Source organism: Marmota marmota, unplaced genomic scaffold (assembly GCF_001458135.2).
Source record: "Marmota marmota marmota unplaced genomic scaffold, marMar, whole genome shotgun sequence".
NCBI lineage: Eukaryota > Metazoa > Chordata > Mammalia > Rodentia > Sciuridae > Marmota > Marmota marmota.
In genome coordinates, this window is record NW_026000208.1 from 1,670,725 (window position 1) to 1,694,408 (window position 23,684).

Below are 23,684 nucleotides of genomic sequence, written 5' to 3' on the forward strand. Positions count from 1 at the left end.
GTATAAATTTTGCACATATTTTGTCAGATTTGTTCCTAAGCATATTATGTTTTTTATATTATTGTAAAATATGTGACTACATGGGAAGACAATTTGATTTGACACATTCTTTTTTTTAGTTCTTGATGGACATTTATTTTATGGATTTATTTATATATGGTCTGAGAATCAAATCCAGTGCTTCACACATGCCATGCAAGCACTCTACCACTGAGCCAAAACTCCATCCTGACCCATTTATTTTTGCAAACTAAAATATTAAGTGGCAACTATGTTGATGCATATTGGTAAATGTAGGTCATAGACAAATGAACAAATAGCAAGGATAAATTTCTTCCTTAATTGAGACATCAATCAAGCAAAAATTCTATCAAATAGGCAATAAAAGTCAGATTATAAGACTGGGTATGTAACTCAGTTGGAGAACATTTGCCTAGCATGACTGCATTGAAAGTTTCTTGGAGGAAGCAATTTATGTTGAATACACATAGTATAAGTAACTTAAAACCATGCAAACTAGAGTTAGAGAAAGAATTACTATTCAAATAGATACTGCTATAGGGCTGGGGGCTTGCTGGGCTAAGCTTAGGTAGCCACTGCAATCCTTGGGTGCCAGTTCTTGTGGCTCTGGTGGAAAGAATTTGAGTGAAACACAGAGTAGTAAGCAAATGTTTAATAGAGAGAGTGAGAAGCAAGTGTAATGTACAGTATAGGAACTGCACAGTCTGCTGTAAAGAGAGGATGGTATTGTGCTCAGAATGTTGGAGTTTTTAAGGAAATTGAGACCCTTGTTCTTGCCAAAATTTCCCTCTCCTTCTTAATTGGTTTATTATTTGTTGGCTATCCCTCAGTGAACTAACTTTGTTATGGTTTCAATATTCTGGTTAACAGTGTTATTGGGTAGTTGTGACATAGTTTTGGTAATAAGGGAGGATTCCAATAACTTGTTCACATGACATAATGACATTTTTCTGGAAACCATAGTGCCACTTGAGGGGTTATAACTAACTATAGCTGGGGAAAGGTCTTGATAGACCAAACCCTACTTCTCTAATGCTTATCTGTTTGATGGGGTCCAAGGATTTTAAGTTATATCTTCAAGGATTTTTTTTAAATATATAATTTTTAATATATACATATTTTTAAACATATAAATATTTTAAAGATATATGTATTATATATATTATATATATATTATATATATAAAATTCTTTTGAGATATACATGACAATAGAGTGTATTTTGACATATTATATATGCATGGAGTATAACTTATTGTAATTAGGATCCCATGTATTCATTTGCTTGAGGAATGTTGGGCCATCTAGCTCTCATTCCCCAAAGCTTGCCCATTTAGATGAGAATTCCTGCTCTTTCAATTTTATGACTCCTGGATTTTTCTTGGTGCACAGAACTAATATCTGACCTTCATTGTCCTTTCCCAGTACCCATCTGTGCATGGCTAACTAACCTACATAAAAATACCAGGTCATTAGAGAAGTCAAAATATTTGAGACATTACAGAAACAGTATGAGGAATTTTATTCCCTGTCAATGTGTTCAGATTTTATAGTTCTTTTTCAATTCTCTGAATCAGCTAGTAGGAGGTTGGCTTAGTTAAGAACACAATTGGTCAAGTCATAAAATGAGAATCTGTGAGTTTTGTAAATTTGAAGAAAGAAAGAAGAAAAAAAAACAGGCTTTTTAGGTGCAGATACTATACAGGAAAAAAGTAAGGGCAAAGAAAATGAGAGTTGGTTTAAAGTCCAGGAAAAATGGCCACAAAAATGTTAATGTCATCAGGGTAAAGCTTTCTTTTGATCTACTTAAATTTCCATGTGAAAGATGTTGAGTCAGACCACAGAATCCTCTCCTGAAAGGAGACATCTGGGCTCCAAACACCTCCTATTTCAGAAGTACAAGCTTTACTATGGTTTTGGAAATCAGTGACCGCCGTACCCACAGCGCCACCTAGCATCCAACAAAACAGGAGGAGGTTGTAGCAAGGAAAATAAGACATTCTGGGCCAAAATGGAGGTCCAGGAACAAGAAATTATTCTGTTTATTTGAAAAGAATTTTGAAAAATGTTTCTTTCAAGGGCTGGGGTTGTGGCTCAGTGGTAGAGCGCTTGCCTAATACACGTGAGGCACTGGGTTCAATCTCAGCAACACATAAAAATAAATAAAGAGAATAAAAAGTTATTAAAAATATTTCTTTCAAAACTGGGACATAATGCATAATTGATGCACTGTGGGAGGATAGAATTAATAATGATTACATATAAGGACACACACACGTGTGGGCTCATTGCACGTGCCCTATTTCTATTACTTCCAGTACAAGTGCATGGGTTCAAGGTGGATGTGAACATTACAGAGCAGATTGATTTCATTTAAAGATTGGATTTACAGGAGTATGTTGTCATGGACGCATACTTAGTTTATATTTGTGAAATAAGTTATTGACTTTGCCCTGTTACATTCAGCCTTGAGCAACTGTCTATGGGTGTGTTTACATACACTTCATTTTTTGTTCATTAGCACTATAATTGATACAATGAATATCTTAGTGAAAAGTTTCGTAGGTTGTTCTTCTTTAAACATGTTACAATGTGATAAAGTATTAAGAGTGCATTCCTGGGCTGCAGTTGTAGTTCAGTGGTACCGCCCTTGCTTAGCATGTGTGAGGCACTGGGTTCGATCCTCAGCACGAAAGAAAGAAAGAAAAAAAAGAAAAGAAAAGAAAAGAAAAGAAAAGAAAAGAAAAGAAAAGAAAAGAAAAGAAAGAAAGAAAGAGAAAGAAAGAAAGAGAAAGAAAGAAAGAAAGAAAGAAAGAAAGAAAGAAAGAAAGAAAGAAAGTCATCGTGTTCATCTACAACTAAAAATGTTAAAAAAAAAAAAAAAAAAAAAAGTGCATACTTTCCAGTCTTGCGGCGGGGGGCCTGGTTCCCGCGAGATCCCGCGGTTAAAACCCTTGTGGCACCACTACTAACTGCCATTAGCGCTCCGAGAGACAAGCTAGGCAGCGCACCGGAAATGCGCTGTTTTTCGGCGCGGCCAGCCAGTCGGCAGTGCGCGGTGGGAAGGTCACGTGGTGCGTGGAGAAGTGAGCGACCCTCCGCGGCTGATCTAGCGACTTGTGAGCAGAGGAACTAAGTGGGAATCCATCCCCTAGCCACCTGGGTTTTGGCGCCCCTGTTGTCTCTTCAAGTGACAAGACTGCTGGAAATTTCCCTTGCATTGCTTGCACTACAAAGACTTGAAGTTGTAACATACCATTAGAGAGAGAGAGAGAAAGGAAAAAGAAAAACTCATTAGGCATCGCATTATCATTTTGGTTTTCGATTTGTAACTTTGTATTAACTTTGGGTCGGTTGGTCCTTTTTTGTTTGTTATTTTTTTCCTCAGAAAATGGGTACTGTAGTGTTTCTACAATAGCCTGTTTTTATAGTTTTATAAATATTAACCTGAAACCATAATTCTGAACCCTTCTTTTTCAGTATTAGCGATTTCCATTTATTTTTTAAATTCGTCTGAAAAATTCAAATATTTTGCAATATTACTAAATGGTCATTTTTTTTTTAACAGTGACCTGCAAGGGCCTCAAGTTTTTTTGTTTTGTTTGTGTATGTGTATGTGTGTGTGTGTGTGTGTGTGTGTATATATTTTTTTCCTCTTCTAATAAAAATGCCTTTAGTGTGAGAGGATTCGTAGAGGTTTCAAGGTAAATCCCCTCTTCTCAATATTCAGTTATAAAATACTGTCTTTTAATGTTTTACAAATTGTACAAGGTTGAAAGAACTTTCTAACGTATGTTTTAAAATAGCTACTAGACCTTGTTTTTCTGTAGGATTATCCCCACTCTATAACCTTAAAACTGATCATTCAATCCCAAAATTGTTTTTCTAATTGATTGTGCCACTTTGCCACTATGCTACTCTCATAGTTCTGGATTTCTCTTTTCTTAGAATATTCCCCAAACTTTATAATTCAGAGATTTTTTTTAATTGTAAAGCATAGGTAAGTATTTTAAGCTTTGTGGATCCTTTGTTTATTTCAGCTACTCACCCTTGCAATAGGAGCAAGAAAACAGCCACAGACCATATATGTAAATGAAAAGCCCTAGGCAATCCAGGAAATCTTCATTTACAGAAGCAGGCTTTGATCCTTGTAGTTTGGGGACCCTGCAGCTCAGTAAACTCCTTAATCATTCTAAACAACACTGTAGTTTATACAATCCCAGAAGTCACATATGTTTTCTTTTCGTTATTTTTATGTCACCTACATTTTGTGCTTTATGATAAACTGTTAAAGCAGTATTAGAGAAGTTAAGGAAAAATGAGGGAACCTCCATATAAAGACACTAAGATTGACTTTACTGGTTATTTGATGCTGTTATTCTATAATCTTGCATACTTTTTAGGGATGTTGACTATCCTTGTTGTTTTTAAAGATGAATACATAATGCTAACTACAAAAAATAGAAAATGAGTAAAAGATAATGGAAATTCCACATCCCACCTGATTCAAGCTACTGAAAATTGCAACATGCTAATCACCATCAGTGTGCTTTTTTACATATGCTTATAAAATATATTATTGCCTTTTTTTTACATTTTTTTATTTTACTCAGAAAACCTTATATACCAATATGACTGCTGGTGTGGGTAAATTGTGGAGTTTTGCCTTAAATTTATAAGTTCTATCTTCAGAACTGAAAGAGAATCATAGAAAGTGGAAATCTTCCTGTGTGATTCCCTAGAGACCACGCTTAATCATTTGACATATTGTATATAGTTTTTTTTTTCCTCGAGCATACACATATTTTAAATTTTTATCCTCAGGCTGGGTGCAGTGGCACACACTTGTAATCCTAAGTGAGGCTGAGGCAGGAAGATTGCAAGTTCAAAGCCAGCCTCAGGAAGTTAGCAGGCCCTAAGTAGCTTGCCAAGAACCTGTTCCAAAATTAAAAATAAAATAAGGGCTGCAGCTATAGCTCAGGGAAGTCCCTTGTGTACAATCCTTGCTACCAATTAAAAACAATTGTTATAAGTCCCTCCACTAGTCTTTTATTTTGTTTTATTTGTCTTCTAATTTAAATTTATTTAAAACTGATACATACAAACATAAAGTGTGCAAAATATGTACATTTATGTACCCCATAAATAATGGGGTAATTATAATTAGATTTTGCCATGGGGAAGAAAGGTTGAACTGGTCTCTGAACAGTCTGTGAACAAGTGGGAGTTTATAACCAAGAAGCAGAGCTTGCTCTATGGATGGGAAATTACTAAGTGGTAACAACAAGAGGTAGGGATATTCTTGATAAAATAACCTAACTGGCTGTTGCTGAAAAGTATTGCTTTTGAAGATGAGGGTGATCAGATACCACCAGTTGAATTAAAAAGCCTAAGAAACCTGATCATCACCTAGGGAGATGATCTGAGTGGGAGGTTTTTCCTAAACTGGCTTAGCAGTATTCTCACTAAAAATGGGTTTTACAAGAAAGGCACATGCACAGAAAGACCTAGAAGGTTCAGGTAACTAACTATAAGTTTGGTTAAGCAAAGAATATATGTCAGTGTGTTTAAGAACGTAATACAGCATAAATGATTTCAGCTAGTATTGAGGAGTTAGTTTGTGTCAAATACTGTTCTGAAATAGAAAGTATGTGTTCAAACCATGTGCATGCAGTGGCCCATTCCTGTAATCTCAGCGGCTGGCTGAAGCAGGAGAATTGCAAGATCAAGACCAGCCTCAGCAATGCAGTAAAGTCCTTAGCAACTGAGTTAGACCCTTTCTCAAAATAAAACCATAAAAGAGGCTGTGGATGCAGCTCATTGTTAAGGTGGCCCTCAGGGAAAGGAAGGAGAGGAGGGAGGGAGGGGGGATAGAAGGAAGGAAGGAAGGAAGGAAAGAGAAAAGAGATAATTGTATTCTATGGATTTAACTATTGTTTAGCAGAGAAAAAAAGATGAAATGTATTTACAATTTTATTATAATTAATAAGGTTTATTATGACATTTCCATGCATGGATATAATGAACTTTGATCCATATGACTTCAGAATTTATAAATATTTATTTAATAATAAAGGGGTTGGTATATGGGAAAATGGTAGTTGTCATATATAACTTTCATTGTATTCACCCTCTCTATTTCCCTTTCTCACTTCTTTTTCCCAGTTTTCCTTCCCAAGTAGTTCCACTTCTACTTTCATGTTATCCTGTTACTTTCTAGATTCCACGTGTGGAAAAAAAAAAGTGCAGTACTTGTTTTCCAAGTCTGGCTTCTTTCACTTAAAATGATGATATCCAGTTCTATCCATTTTCCTGCAAATGACATGATTTTGTTCTTTTTTATGACTGAATAATATTCCATTGATTATACATAACCAAATTTTCTTTATCCATTTATCCATCAATGAACAGCTAGGAAAAATAAAAAAAAAGAACTAAGTTCTACAAATTCTGATTATTTGTAGAGTCAGAAATGTTGGATAACATGTTAAAGTATATTTAAACTCCAAGAACTTTTGCCATTTGAGTTGTATGCCTTTCAAACTTCAAATGTCCGAATTTGCTTAGAACAGAAATCATTCATTTTATGAATAGATGATAGGGGTTCCCACATTATTTTTTTCACAAATAATTCATTACCTAAATAAGTATGTTAAATAATGAAACTGAATAATGTCTTTTTTTCCAAAATGTCAGAAAAAACAAGTTAGTTTATTGTCAATTTTAGTTTTTTCTTAAAATTTTTCTGTACTGCTTATCAATAAAAAATGAAAGGGTAGTATATAAATTAAAAAAAAATGAACAGCTAGGCTGACTCCATAATTTAGCTATTGTAAATAATGCTGTGATAAACATGGGTAAACGGTACTCTTTTGTATGCTGATTAACTCCTTCAGGTATAAATGCCCAGGAATGGTGTAACTGGATTTTATTATAATACTGCTTTTAGGTTTTGGAGGCACCACCATGCTGTTTTCCACAATGGCTCTACTAATTTACATTGCCACTGAAAGTGTATAAGAGTTACCCCATATTCTCACCAGTATTTGCTCTTTTTTGTTTCCTTGATAAAAGTCATTCTTACTGGTGTGAGATGGAATCTCAGTGTAGTTTTGATTTGCATTATTCCCCTGATGGAAAAAGGTATTGAACATTCTTGTATTTATTTGCAGTTTGTGCTACTTCTTTTGAAAGTGTCTGTCAAACTTCTTTGCCCATTTATTGATTAGATTGCTTTATGGTGTAAGTTTCCTATGTTTGTTTGTTTTTTGTTTTTTAAATATTTTTTACTTGTCAGTGGACCTTTATTTTATTTATTTATATGCGATACTGAGATCTGAAGCTCGTGCCTCATACATGCTAGGCAAGTGCTCTACCACTGAGCTACAACCCCGGCCCCTGGTGTTAAGTTTTTTTGAGTTCTTTATATATCCTGGATATTATTAAATGAATAACTAGCAGATTTTTTCCCATTCTATACACCATCTTATCACTCTGTCAATTGTTTCCTTTACTGTGCAGAACCTTTTGAATTTGGTAGAAGGATCCTATTTGTCATTTCTTGCTATTTCCTAAATTATTATAGTCCCATTCAAGAAACCATTGGCTTTACTAGTATCTTGAAGTGTTTTCACCATGTCTCCTGGTAGTTTTGATCCATTTTTAGTTTATTTTCTACAGGATGAGAGAGGAATCTAGTTTCATTCTCCTATTTTACAGAGCACCACTTGTTGAAGAGGTTATATTTTTTCAACATATGTTTTTTGACTCCTTTGTCAAAATTCAAATGACTGTAGATGTGCAATTTTATTCCCAGTTCTTCTATTCCATTGGCCTACGTACCTATTTTTCCTGTCAATATCATACTATTTTTATTAAAACCATTCTATTATATATTTTGAAATCAGGTATTGTAATGTAGCCATCATTACTGTCTTGCCCAATATTTGTTTTTGGGTATTGGGAGTCTTTTTTGCTTCCATGTGAATTTCAAGATCATTTTTCTAGTTCTTTGAGGAATGTCATTAGATTTAATAGACTCTATAGATTCCTTTTTGCTGGCATAGTCATTTTATTTTATTTTGTTTTTAAAATATTTTTTAATTTGTTGATAGACATTTATTTATGGCATGGTCATTTTAACAATATTAACTTTATCATTCCACAAATATAAAAGATCCTTCCATCTTCTAGTGTTTTCTTCAATTTCTTTATTCAGTGTTTTATAATTTTCATTGTAGAGATCTTTCACCTCTTTGGTTATATTTATTTCTAGGGTTTTTTTGTTTGTTATGCTATTGTGAATGAAATGGTTTTCCTCATTTCTACCTCAAGGAGTTCATTAATAGTATATAGGAAAGATAATTATTTTATGTTGATTTTGTACTCTACTACTTTGATGAATTTGTTTGTCAGTCAGTTCTAAGAGGCTTTGGGTAAATTGTATTTATAATATTAAAGTAGCAATTAGTATTGGAGTGTGAACACAAAACCACAGTCCTACCTGGTGAGACCATCCCTGTTCTTCATACTTATTCTGGGATAAACATCATCACATATTTTTGTTTGTTTGGGCTAATTTCCTAAGGGCCAAAAACTGTCTACCACATATTTTTAAAAATAAACTTGTATTGGAATAAAAATGTACACATTCATTCATGAATTGTTTTTGGCTGTCTTCAAACTACATGGCAATAAGTCCAATAGTTTTCAGAGAGACAAGATGACCCATGAAGCCTAACTATTTACTCTTTGGCCTACACAATGTCTAGTGTGTGACCTGGACAGATAAATCTTTGGTATGGCAATTAGGATGAGATCCACAGGCGGGCGGTTGGAAAGAAGGGGTGAGCTTGTAAGTGTACAAACAATTCCAATGTGTCCCTCTCAAAAGCTCTTCTCTTTCCATAACTTCTCAGTATCTTCAGTGTCCCTTTGGCTCCCATTTTTAATATTCTGGCTAAGATTTTGCTTATTTCTAGGGTCTATGGTCAAAGAAGAGAAAGAAAATATTATAAAGCAATTAGGGGACTGTGGGTGTAGCTTAGCAGTAGAGTGCTGGTGTCAAGAAAGGGCAGAGAGAGGCCCTGAGTTCAGTCCCCAGCAACAGAAACAAATAGAAAAAAACAATTAGGATTGTCCTCACTATCATGGACCTACAACTCCGCCAAGCGGTGAGACTTTCCTATTCTTAACTTTTGCTCTGTGAACTTAATTAGCTGCTACTGTCACCATGACAACTGTGAGGCTTGAGGGTTGGAGCAGTAAGGATCAGGGAGGAGGTAGGAAGAGGGAGAAGAGAATTCTGCATACTTCTTTTTTTTTTTTTAGTTGTAGATTGACACATTACCTTTATTTTATTTATTTTTTTAAATTGTAGTTGGACACAATACCTTTATTCCATTCGTTTATTTTTATGTGGTGCTGAGGATCGAACCCAGGGTCCCCCACGCATGCTAGGCAAGCGCTCTACCACTGAGCCACAATCCCAGCCCTATTTTTTTTTTTTTGAAATTTTTTAAATATTTATTTTTTAGTTCTCGGCGGACACAACATCTTTGTTTGTATGTGGTGCTGAGGTTCGAACCCAGGCCGCACGCATGCCAGGCGAGCACGCTACCGCTTGAGCCACATCCCCAACCCCCCAGCCCTATTTTATTTGTTTTTATTTATTGATTTTTTAATGTGGTGCTGGGGATCAAACCCAGTGCCTCATGCATGCTAGGAAGCACTCTACCACTGAGCCACAATCCAAACCCAGTATTCCATTTTCAATCCTCAGACTAGAGCTGCCTACTAGGTATCAAACAGAGAACTTTGCTCTAGGAATCATGTTATATTTTAAATTTCCATGAATTTACCTAATAATGGCTCTTTATTCTAGTTATTTTTTTAACTTGTTCTAGTTAGTTATACATGATAGCAGAATGTGTTTTGACACATTGTACACAAAAGAAGCACAACTTCTTCCTCTGGCTGAGCATGGTACAGAGTCACACCAGTAGTGTAATCATAGATGTATATAGGGTAATAATATCCATCTCATTCCACCATCCTTCCTATCCCCACCTTTTCTTCCTCTCATTCACCTCTGCACAATCCAAAATGCATTGCTTGATCCAGAAGATTTTGAGATACAGTCAAGTGTTGATTAATGATGAAGATAGATTCTGTTAGGCAGTTTCATCTCTGTGTGAGCATGATATAGTATACTTACACAAACTAAGACAGATAAGATATCATTAGGCAACATAATCCTATGAGACCACCATCCTATCTGCAATTTGCCATTGACAAAAATATTATTATGAATTCCTTAAAAACCTTATTCGTCTACACAGAGGACTAAATAACTAAGGTAAGGAGGTAAGAGATAGCATACATGTTAGTGTTTTGCAAAGAAATCATGTGTCATATCCATGTATTTGAGAAAAAATTAGCAAAAAAAATGGGGATAAATTGATAGTTAGGATTCTTACTAGTTTTACTTATATACAGCAGAATGCCACTGAAGTATTTTAATCTACAAAAATAACAAATCATATTCGGTGTGCCTAATTCTAAAGGGAGCCTGATGCAACATTCTATTCACTTTTTATCTACTGAAAAACTGAAGAACCACATGGCCTGTACTCTGCCTTGAATGGATGATAGCAGGTGTTCAGAATAGAGAATGAGTCTGCTGCCCCACATATAGCAATCAAGTGGACATTCAGCCAAATAACAAGACTTCCCATTGCCATGAAAAGGATGCAGGGAACTGAGGATGTAGCTCAATGGTAGAGCAGATGCTTAGCATAAAATAGGTCCTGGGTTCAGTCTCCAGCAGCAGCAACAACAAAATGGATGCCATTTAAGAAGTAACAATAAAGCATGTCTAGTAGAATAAAACAAACAAAAAGACATAGTCCCACAAAAATCCTGAGCATTAAAAATTTTGAAGCACTATAGGAATATTAACAATAATATGAAGCCCATCTAGATTTTCAAATCATCTTTGCCATAGTCGTGAGTTCTGGGTTTATTAATTATTCACCATCTTAATTAGTCTTAGGAATGCCATGTTTATAACTGCCAACCCTTCCCTTTGAAAAGGTGGGCTTTGAATGGATGATAGCAGGTGTTGTTCTGCCAGAATTGGACCCTGTTTGGGTTTTCATTTAACTGCCTCCTCATTCATGTAAGTCACCTAGAAATGAACTCTGGAGTCAAACTATGGAAGTCCCTCCCTATTCATATTCTAGCTACCTCTTCATATACTTTGCGTTATTGTCTTTCTGAGTTGTGTCTTGATAATTGATTTTGAATTTTTAGGTTGTTCTGTGAACTGAATGATTTTGTTAAATACGGAAGTTTGTTCTTTCCTGGCTCATGATCACCCCTTTTCTTTTTCAACCAGGCTAGAATCAGACCTTAAAATTTACTGGGCTTGATGGTGCATACCTGTAATCCCAGTGGCTCTGAAGGTTGAGGCAGGAGGATCATGGGTTCAAAACCAGCCTCAGCAACTTAGTGAGGCTCTAAGTAACTCAGTGAGATGCTGTCTCTAGATAAAATATATAAAAGGGCTGGGGATATGGTTCAATTGTTGAGTGCCCTGAGTTGAATCCCTGGTACCATAATAATACTATTTTTATTATTTTGAAAGGTATACATATCACTTAAAATTTGGGTAAATGGGAAGAAAAATTACTGCCTAAAGTTTGTGTGGTTATCCTACCTATAATATTTTAGCAAGCATGTGTTTTCAATTTTGTTAATGATATTCAAAATGTTAACAATAAATACTATCATACGGACATTAAGAGTACATGACCCTTCAATTTTTTCATAATAGAGTGCAATGTAAACTTCTGGATCTTTCAGAAGGAAACTAGTTTTACTTATATACTACAGAATGCTGTATATAATGTGAAATTAGGAAAGCATAAGAAAACTAGAAATCCAGAGGCTTTGCAGTTCCTGTCTGGTAAGCCCTGATGTAGGGGCATTTTGGGGACAATTGCGGCCAGCCTGCCTCTCCCTCCCCAACCTCTGCCTGGGACCACAGCCTACATCCAGAGCACCTGGTCAAAGAAGCATGGCCTCACCCAAGCTGGGAGCTGCGGGAAGGTCACCTTGCTGGAGCAGAAGGTAGTGCTCCTTAAGGACCATTCTAATGGCACCTGCATAGTATGGATGGGGCAGAGGGATATTCTGCATAGCTCCTCCCACTCCCCCAAAAGACACATGACCTTCAAATACCTCTCTTGTCCCTGTGGTTTTTCTACAATTGCATTTTCAATAGTAATAGCCATCAATGTCAACATTTCAGTTTTTATCACTTCAAAATTTTAAAAATATATGTATATTTATATGAGCTTCATTCTTTAAGTATTATTATACTCATTGTACAGTATAAGTTATTGCTAGTACAGTATTTATAAAGATGTAGTTTATTCCTGGTGCTGATTATAAGTGTCTGTCACAGTTTAATATGTGTGGTCAGTGTAAAGAGGAAAGGTGGGATTGAATGTGAAATTAGGAAAGCATAAAGTGGTGAGGTTAACATTAACCCAATTTTCCACTGCACAGACCACATTCCTCACTATTGAGCTGGTATACCCAGCACCATATTGAAATTTTGAAGCCCCTGAGAATTTGTAATGGATAGCTTTTGGGTTCTTTAAAATTTTGTCCCCTTAAAAGTTTCCTTAGTCAGGCTCAGTAGCTCATGCTTATAATCTTAGCTACTCCAGTGGATAAGGCCTGAGTATCACAAGTTGGAGGCCAATATGGGCAACTTAGTGAGAACCTGTCTTGAAAATTAATCAATTAAATAAAAAAATGGCCAAGGTTGTTGTTCTGTGCTATAGCCCTTGTTTCACATGCACAAGGCCCTGTGCTTGAATTCTAATACCCCTCTGCATGTTTCCATAGTACATGAATGAGCCACACTTTCCTGTTAGTAGTAGTATTCAATATTTTTATTTATTTTAATAGTAGTAATAACTTAAAAGAAACCGTGTTGGGATAAGCATGCCTAGACATATAAACTAGAATTTAAATTTCTTTAGTACAGATTTGTAAGATCTTATGGGGTTTCTTTAAAAGTCTTGCTAGTCCTTGCCAAATTGCTTTTGAAATCTTCTCCAAATATGGCATGATTATCTAATTCACTTTTTCTAGATACTCAGAAACTTTTATATTTATAAAATATAGATCACCCAATTTATAAATTTGTCACTTCTATGAGACATATCACTAGTCTTCTGTTTTCCTTACTGGATTCTTCCCACATTCTCTGTAACATTTATCACCTCAGCCAAAAGCAAAGTGGTACTAGCAAACCACAGGACAAAACAGAAATGGGTGAGAAGGAGGCAATGCTGAGGAAGGAATTTGAGGTGGCTCTTTTGTGCATCGTTGTTATTAGAGTGTTGTGCAGCACATGCTGCATGGCCATGTTTTATGCACCAGTATATGAAACAACACATAATACAATTAAAATGAGTTTATTTGACATATGCATGAAAAAAATTGAGCATCAGCAGGTCACTACTCTTCAAAGAGCAGGTTTTTTTTTCATGGATTCAGAATGTGCCTGGTTTCTGTTTCTGCCATCTTAGTATGTAGACTTTCTTTTCTTCTATTCTCAAGAATGTGTTGATTCTCTTCTTAACCATGTGTTAGGCTCCTGATCCTTCTCCTAAGTCCATTTGTGTACTTCCTTATAAAATCTAGTTTTATCAAGAACCCTAATAAATCACTTTAGCAACTCCCATCCCTTGGTTGATACCTGATGAAGTTCCTCATCCTCCACCATTCTCCAGGTAATATGTAATCATTCTGGCCTGTCTTCTGCAAGAATCCTGCTTGGTCATCTTAGCTATAATCCCCCTTATTGTTGATGTTACATCTTAGTATTTTTCCATTCATTCTCCCTGACTACTTGCCTGTGCTGTATTCTGGATTAAGCCCAATCTCTTTCCCTCACTACAAAACTCCCATCACTGCAATCCCTGATATCTGTCAGTCCTGAATAAAGTCTCTCTACCATGCATTAACAAGTATCATTCAATATTATTGTTTCTTTAACAGATTTTTTATATTTATTTTTTAGTTTTCAGTGAACACAACATCTTTATTTTATTTTTATGTGGTGTTTAGGATCGAACTCAGCGACCTACGCATGCCAGGTGAGTGCGCTACCGCTTGAGCCACATCCCCAGCCCTTTAACAGATATTTTGAGGAAGGGAATTGAGAGTCCACATGAGTAACAGTCTCATGGGGCACTTGTCCAGGTAAAGATTTTTCCTACTTCTCATTCCTGTTAATAAAATTCTGAGTTCAGTACAGCACTTTATGATTTTATTCAGGAGATGTCCAATTAATTTTCAATCAAAGCTGTATTAGTGGGACTGGGGAAATAAGAGGCACAGAGGAAGCTAGAAGGGACAATGCACATCATGTGACCTATAGTATAGAATTGGTCTGTGAATGAGCAGGCCATGTGGAGAAGCAGGATGCTCTTCATGTAGTACTGGATACATTAGAGAACATCTTCAGAAAAACAAAATGTTCATATTCCAAAAGATTAAAATAAGCTTGTTTTTCAGCTTGTGGGGAGCATGTGTTGCTGTATGTCCACTACATGTGAGGGACTCACAGAGGAACAGCATATACAAAGTTGTCATATTCTCCATTATTTCAGTCCAGTGGGTATTCAAAAAACTTTACAGAAAACTCAACAGCAGGAGAAAGAGTTTCACTTGGAACTCACAAGACACAAGAGGAAAGGTGTGTCCATGGCACAGTCCAAGGTATGAGAAGAGGTCAGTTTGGAACAGTCATATATAAGGATGGTGGGGGCAGAGCATAAGGAGAATAGTCAGGTTAAAAGAGAGTGAATTAAGAAGCCATTCAGGGTCAACTCAGAAAAATGCATCCTGTGCTACAGAATTTTGAGTTTGGGTCATGTCTATAGGATCTGCCTGTCAGGAAGACATTAAAAACAATTGACAATGGTCCTTATCCACCAGGAAGGCCTTTGTGCATTACTTGGAGGGGTTTGGGTGTGGTGAGAAATAAGAATGGAGAAGAGCAGGCATGTCCCCAAGTGGGTGGATGGGCAAGCGCCTGAAACTTTTTTTTTTAAAGAAATAAGACCTGAGACCCTCAGTTCCTTTCCAAGTCTCACCTAGGTGACTCAATATTCAAATTTCCAGCAAATGGATTTTTTTTTCTTTTTTTAAAGAGAGAGAGAGAGAGAGAGAGAGAGAGAGAGAGAGAGAGAATTTTAATATTTATTTTTTAGTTTTCTGCAGACATAACATCTTTGTATGTGGTGCTGAGGATTGAACCCAGGCCGCAAGCATGCCAGGCGAGCGCGCTACCGCTTGAGCCACATCCCCAGCCCCACCCCTGAAACTTTGATTCTCCTATTCACCTTCCTTTCTCCATTGCTCAGAAACTCCCATCCCACCCTTGGTGCAAATTCCTGTCCCTCAGTCACTGTTCAGGTAGGCATTAATAGTAGATCAGTGAGTCCCCACCTGTAGTCCCAGCTACTCCAGAGGCTGAGTCAGGAGGATTGCTTGAGCCATGGAGTTCAAGGCCAGACTAGGCAACAATAGCAAGACTCTGAAAGAAAGGAGAGGGGGAGGAGGAGGAAGATGGGGGGTGTGGGGGGTGAGGGGGTGGGTAGCAGAAGAAGAAAAAGAAAAAAGGAGAGAATTCAGAGTATGGCCAACTGGTATGCATACACTGAATGCTGAAAATAGCCTAAAAGGAATCTGCAGATAAGGGGCTGCCTGCAGCTGCATAGGAAAAGACCTGAGGCCAGCAGTACAGGTGAGCTTGGCGGGACACTACAAGGTATGGGCAGTGGAGGGCAGAACCTGGACCTTTACAGATGCTTCTCTGCCTAGTATGTGTATATTTGTGGTCTTAGCAGCTCTTTGCTCCTACAAACCTCTTGAGTCTCTCTCTCTCTCTCAAGTAGAGGCCATTCCTACTATATTCCCCTCATCAGCTGTATGCCATGATGATGTATCAGTTAGCCAAAGCTAATATTAGTGGATTATTAACGTGTCACTGGTAAATAATATTTACCTCAGCTCATTGTGTCTTTGATCATTCTCAGCTTTACATTTGTTCCTTTCTCTCTATTCTGTCTTCCATCTTTTCTTTTTGGCATGTTACCTCTGACAGATTCTCTACTTGATCAAACGCTGGCAATGCACCACCTCCATTGTCCAAAAAGACTTGTGCAAACACTCTTACAATTTCTTTTTTCTTTACTTAAAAAAAAAATCCCCATGGTGCCAGGATTGGAATCCAAAGCTTTCCTCATGCTAGGCAATAGCTCTACCATGGACCTTCACCCTCAACCTCTACTACAATTTCTATCACTTCAGGATCACAGACCTGGGGGGGTTGTGGCTCAGTTGTAGAGAACTTGCCTGGCCTATGTGAGGCTCTGGGTTCAATCCTCGGCACTATATATAAATAATTAAATACAATTTTTTTTAAAAAAGATCACAGACCTAAAATGATTCTATTTCCTGGTAAAGTATCTGAGAAAACTAGAGGCTCAAAGAAAATTTTGAATATATACAAAATATATACAACATTTGAGAATGGGGCTCTACCTCCTAGTCTGTGGAAGGAAAAAATTCTAGTTTTAAATATATGTCAGGTTGCAAACACATCTACTCTAGTCACATTTACATTGTGCAACCCTTTGTATTTGGTGGGGTGGGGGGTGTACTGCAAGTTGAACCCAAAGATGCTCTACCACTGACCTACATACTTTTTTTGTTTTTGAGGCAGAGTTGAACTGAAATCTTTTCACTATTTTAAATTATTACTAGTTAAAATCCATCCTTGCCACTTTAACTAGTATCCAGTTTTGTTTATTTTTTTTTTTAATCTTACTAACTTTGCATTGGTCCTTTTTGGAGTGTTATTGTTTTGTGCATTAACTTTTGGTATTTTAACTTCTGAAAACTGGCTTTTGTGTGTGCATATGTACCAAGGATTAAACAAGGGCACTAAACTACTGAGCTACATCCCCAGCCCTATTTTGTATTTTATTTAGAGATAGGGTCTCACTGAGTTGCTTAGTGTCTCACCATTGCTGAGGCTGGTTTTGAACGCTTGATCCTCCTACTTCAGCCTTCCTAGCCACTGAGATTACAGGTGTGCACATCATCGCACCCAGCTGAAAACTGGCTTTTTGATTGCCCAGGTTTTAAGGGCTGTTGTTTTATATTTTACTTTTACTATTATGGTAATTTTTTTCTAACATGCGGAAGGAATTTAAATTGTTTTGGTTGGGTCTAGAGATGTAGCTCAGTGGTATACAGTATGTGCTTAGTACTGTGTTAAATCCTCAGAATTATATTTTTTCAAGTAATATTAAAATCAATTTTTGTGGTGTCAACCTATTATTATTTTGAGGAGATGAAATTTCTAAAAGCTTTAAAACTACTATGCAAATATTCAAACACAAAGATAAATATTTTCAAACACACATATAATACTTCACAACCAGCTAATTATTTGCTTCATATATGATGGGCAATTATATAACACCCCTTTTTTCTTTCTTTTTTTTTTTTTTTTTGAAAGAATTGAGAGAGAGTGAGAATTTTTCAATATTTATTTTCTAGTTTTCGGCGGACACAACATCTTTGTTTGTATGTGGTGCTGAGGATTGAACCCAGGCCGCACGCATGCCAGGCGAGCGCCCTACCGCTTGAGCCACATCCACAGCCCCCACTTTTTTCAATTAGACTCATATAACACCTTTCATTCCACAATTTGCTCTTTGTTGTTTGCATAGAGATTGAAAGACCTATGATGAAAATAAAAATATGAACAAATGTAAGTACTATTACAATTCGGACATTTTTATGTATATAAGTTATATAAGAGAACAGGGCTGGGGATGTGGCTCAAGCGGTAGCGCGCTCGCCTGGCATGCACGGGGGCCCTGGGTTCGATCCTCAGCACCACATACAAATAAAATAAAGATGTTGTGTCCACCGAAAACTGAAAAATAAATATTAAAAAAAGGGGCTATTATGGAAAAAAAAGGCTATTATGGCTTTTTTCTTCTAAACCCTTTAGCCAGCATCTGCAAAACAATAAGTATATTCTCTAATAACTGCAATACCTTGACCATACCTAATCAAAATGAGGGGTGCATTTCTGAAAATTTTCTTGCTCCTTTTCTGCTTTCAGATTTTTCCAACACTTGGGTTTTCAATCAGGATGCACTGTAGATTATAAACTATAGTTGACACTTCTACTGTTAATGTCTTTGTGAATCTTAGGTAATCTCCCAACATGATTCCCCATTTTGGAATTTTAATTACACTCTTTGAATTTCATTTAATGGAATTTCTTCTTTATTTCTTTTCCCTGTTTTCCTGACCCTCCCAGGGGCATTTCTACTCCATAGCCACCAGGCATACTTCCATATTCAGCTGTGTGAGAGTAGAGAAAGTAAGAAGCAGGAGACATGTAATCCCCCAAATTAAAATAAATTAGCATTTTTATTAATGAATGTATGTGTTTGTAAACACACATAAGTACAGTTTTATTTTTATATATACCACCTAAGCTTTGCAGTGATTTGTTTTTTGTTTTGCTTTGGAACTTTTTTATTCTAAAGAAAGACATTCATCGATTCCATGTGTAAGAATGTGAAATTAATTATTTGATTTTTTTCACACCTTAACAAGGAAGATAGTTTATTATTAGATGCTGCTTGTTTTATTAAGAACCATGACATTCTCTGTTTCTGTGAAATTTTTTGTCTGTGAGACATTTTTATGCTAAGAGAAAAAGAAAATCTCTTTGATTGATTTTAAATTACAATGGTTTTATCTTTAGTAAGCATCAAGAACTCTCAAGAGAGGCAGGCCAGGGCTGGGTTAGTTGGTCAATCATTCAAACAATGACACAGACACCTGGTTTCCATTTGCTCCTTACTTAAATGTGTAGTTCTACATGCATAAGTTTTTGTCACATAGGAGTGTCAGGTAACAAAATATATAGTCCCAAACATGGCAGCTTGGCATACTGTGAATTTTAAGCTCAAGGAAATTGAGAAAATGCATAAGCAGGAATATCACACTCTAATTTCTCCCTTGAAGCAGTTCATGAAAGAACTCTCTGATTTACATTTACTGAAAATAGTCATGAAGACCCTCATTACAGAGAGGTCTAGCGCTATACCAAGAGATTTAAAAAGAATTGACTAAGGCTGGGGTTGTGGTTCAGTGGTAGAGCACTTGCCTAGAATGTGCTGAGGCCCTGGGTTCAATCCTCAGCACGACATAAAAATAAATAAAATAAATGTATTGTTTCCAACTACTTTAAAAAATAAATATTTTTTTAAAAAGATTTGATTCTGAATACCTATAAATTTAGGTGAATTCCTCTCTTCTTGGGGTCTTTAAAATATGCTAAGGTTCATGAACCTCATGGTCTGCCAGAGTATTACATTCCTTGTTCTCCTGTAAAGTTGGGAATACTTTAAGGTATAATACAGTTGCTTTCCAAAGGAATTTTATGTATATTAGCTCTTTAAAGCAAGCCTTATTTCCTCAAAGTTGACTGGTTATTTCTCATTTTATGTATTGTTCTCTAAAGATATTGTAGTCAGAGTCTTAGTAATATAACAAATATTTCCAATTATGCCCTATTATAAAGAGAACAAACTCTTATTGAACTTAAACAAATAACTACATTACCACGAAAGAACTTATACAAATAACTATATTACTATGAAAATAAGAGTACTAATAATTTATAAACTGAAAGGATCAGGTAGGGAGAAAAAATTTCTTTTAATTGTTTAAAGTATAGTCACCAGATTCTATAAGCTTTGCATAGTTTAAGAGAAAAGGGTTTTTTTTTAATCTTTAAAATAAAACATTAAGAACCAACAATGTTTCCAACAAAAAAATTCATAAAATGCTTATCATCTTAATCAGTTCATTAAATGCCATATAATTGATACTTTGATTGATATTGGGTTTTATGAAAATATAAGTTGCTTTATTAGGGCTCTAGAATTTATTTTTGTTTTTGTTTTGTACCAGGAATTGAATACATACTAAGAACACATTTTACTACTGAACTACACTCCCAGTCCTGAACTGTAGAAATTCATATCTAAGGGTAGGGATGTGGTTTAGTGGTAGAGTTCTTGCCTGGTATGCATGAGGCCCTGAGTCCAATTGCCAGCATGAAAGATAGAAAGAGAGGGAGAAGTTGGGGGAGGAAGGGAGGGAGAAAGAAAGAAAGAAAGAAAAGACAATTCTTACCTAGTTCAAATGAGTACAATATGGTGAGAGTACACTTAAAAGTCTGCTCTCTTGGGGCTGGGGATGTGGCTCAAGCGGTAGCGCAGTCGCCTGGCATGCGTGCGGCCCACGTTCGATCCTCAGCACCACATGCAAACAAAGATGTTGTGTCCGCCGAAAACTAGAAAATAAATATTGAAAAATTCTCTCTCAAAAAAAAAAAAAGTCTACTCTCTTAGCAATTCTCAAGTATATGATATATTGTTATTAACTATAATCACCATGTTGCACAACAGATCTCTTGAACTTATTCCTCCTAAACCAAAGATACTCCCAGATACTCGTAACAACATTCTACTTTCTGCTTCTTTTAGTTCAAAGTTTTAGATTCCACATAAACATGAAATCATGAAGCCTCTGTCTTTCTATATCTAGTTTATTTTTAGTCATCCTCTGTGTGGTTGATCAACTGTACTTGCTTTTGTAAATGATGGATTGATTTCAATTCTTGGTCTGGAATATATACAAAACATTTTTAAGTTTTTAAAAGAGCGCCTCCTATGCAGTGAACAAACTAACATGCTCCTAAAGCATATCTATAGGACTAATTTCCTCAGGACAGCTGTTTCAAGGCCTTCAAACCATGGTTGGCATTGTTCAAAATCATGAAGGTTTTCACCCTTCAGAAATTAATAGAACTTGCTAGGCGTGATGACACACACCTGTAATCCCAGTGACTCAGAAGGCTGAGGCCAGTCTCAGCCATTTACAGAGGTCCTATGCCTCTTGCCTCAAAGTAAAAAGAACTGAGGATGTTCCTCAGTGGTTAAGTGCCTCTGGATTCAATCGTTGGTACCAGAAAAAAAAGTCATAAAAGAAACCCCTGAAGTCATCAATACAGTCAGAAAAAATCCCTTCAAGAAAATCAGACCTACTCAGACAGTCCCTCCAGGTTGAGGGGAACAGGGATTGTGTCAGAGATTCTGATGTATGTGGAAAGCCAGGGCCAAATGATATTAGTATACAGAGCCACTAGTTTACATTTATAGTAGTCCTGTATGTTACCATGATGAATTTGAGACCCATCAATGGCAAAACAACCTATGTCATGAATGGTGTACTGGTATTGAAGAATTGGAAAGCATGCTAGGACCCTGGTTTTGTTTACCTGTTCTCATTATAGTGATTACACTGCTTACAATAGACCTCGGAGAACTGTAAAAGTGATCCATACAAAGCCATCCCACACGTATCAGAATGATGACCACAGCCAGAATGTGGTACTCTTTGTTTGTTTTAATAGTTGCTTCCTATAGTCCCACTATACTAGTGTCACTGCAGTGCCTATGTGTATAACAGAGGCATTGCTTGTCCACTGTCAATGTCTCTGCCAAGGCCCATCAACTAAAAGGATAGTGGGGTCAGGTCTAGGGTAGTGGTAGTAGCTTCCTGCCTTAGAGAAAAAAGAACACCAATTCATTCCAGTGGCACAATCCACCCCATATCCTTCAAATGTGTATACTTAAGGTCCTGGGTGACAGGTCTAGATTCCCATGATGAATTTGATCCTATACAAACTGTAGCATCAAAACTGTGAAAGAAGGGCTGGGGATATAACTCAGTTGGTAGTGTACTTGCCTTGCATGCACAAGGCCCTGGGTTTAATCCTCAGCACACACACACACACACACACACACACACACACACAAAAAAAAAACTGTGAAAGAAAAAAAATACTATTTTTTAGGCACACTGTGATAAATAATAGAGACCACTGTAATGTAATTGTGCAGTAGGGAATAGAGATATGGCGCAATTCAGAATATAGCACAGGCAAGTGGGAATTTATATCTAAGAAGCAGGGGAGGGAATCAGTGGATGGAAAAATCAGTAAGAAGAAACATCAAGGGTAAGATGGCTACTGGCTAATCTCATGTAAAAGGATAGCTGAATACAGAGTGATAAAATATCATATGGGGAATGAAGGAGGATAAGAAAACTGACAATACACTGATTAATAATAAAGGGTGATTAGTAAAAAAGGGTGGAGAGGGAGGTTTCTTACTGAACTGACTTATGAGAGTTTTTGCTAAAACTAGATTTTTACAAAGAAATATACAAATGGACCAGGGAGAAGATTCAGATGTCTGACTAGAAGTTTGGGATGCAGCTCAATAGAAAAGTGCATGCTTAGCATATGGGAGACCCGAAATTCAATCGCCAGAACCATAAAAAAAGCCTAAATAAATTTTAATCAACCAAAGAATTTGTCACCCTTTGCTAATGTTATTGTCCGATTGATAGTTTCCCAATGTTGCTCTCCTTTTGGTTTTTATTAAATATTCAAAAAAATATAGAAGAAACTTATATCTGTTGCATCATACACACAGCATAAGCCAGTTGGTATTACAAATTCCTCCCAAATTTATGAAGTCCCCATTTTTGGTTTGGAATTTAATGTGGTGTGTATCTGTGTGTTTTTTACTGGGGATCAAACCCAAGGCATCAAAACCTGCTAAGCACAGAGTCTACTACTGAGTTATAACTCTAGCCCTGGAAATTAACTTTTTAAATCAAAGACTATTGGGACTATAAAACATTTGAGAGGGGTGGGGTTGTGGCTCAGTGATAGGGCACTTGCTTAGCATGTATGAGGCACTGGGTTCTCAGCACCACATACCAATACATAAATTTTTAAAAAATTTAAAAATTCATCAACAACTAATAAAAATATTTTTAAAAATTTGAGAGACCAATTCAAAAAACATAAAAAGCTTTGTGACAAATTTAGAAATGACAGTCAGCTAGTTCCAAAGTTATATACATATATAACATGCATACATACACATACCTTTTTCATATTGATTTTAAGGAGAAATATGTGCTATTACAAACTCAAAGAATTTAAAAGTTTGGAAATGAAAATGTACCACAGCCTTCTGATTATTGTAGTCACACTTTGCAACATCTACATTTTGATTTCTTTCTATGCAAATTTACACTTAAGAAATGCCTGAGGATATGGCTCAGAGGTAGAGTGCTTGCTTAGCATGTATGAGGCACTGGGTTCCATACTCAGCACCACATAAAAATAAAATAAAGATATTGTGTCCACCTACATCTAAAAAGTAAATATTTTTTTTTAAAAAAGAAATGCCTTGATGAGTGGGTGTGATGGCACACACCCATAATCCCAGCAACAAGGGAGGTTGAGGCAGAAGTATGGCAAGTTCCAGGCTAGCCTCAGCAATCTAGCAAGACCCTGCCTCAAAATAAATAAATAAAAAGGGCTGGGGATGTAATCAATGGTAAAGGACCTTGGGGTAAATTCTCAGCACCAAAAAAAAAAAAAAAAAAAAAAAA

General features: G+C 36.4%; 1 long non-coding RNA gene across 1 annotated transcript in view; it reads left to right on the forward strand.

Annotated features, from left to right (window-relative positions):
- Nucleotides 1-23,684, forward strand: part of LOC125612824 — a 44,427-nt gene that overhangs the window by 19,225 nt on the left and 1,518 nt on the right. The gene's annotated exons all lie outside the window — the stretch shown is intronic.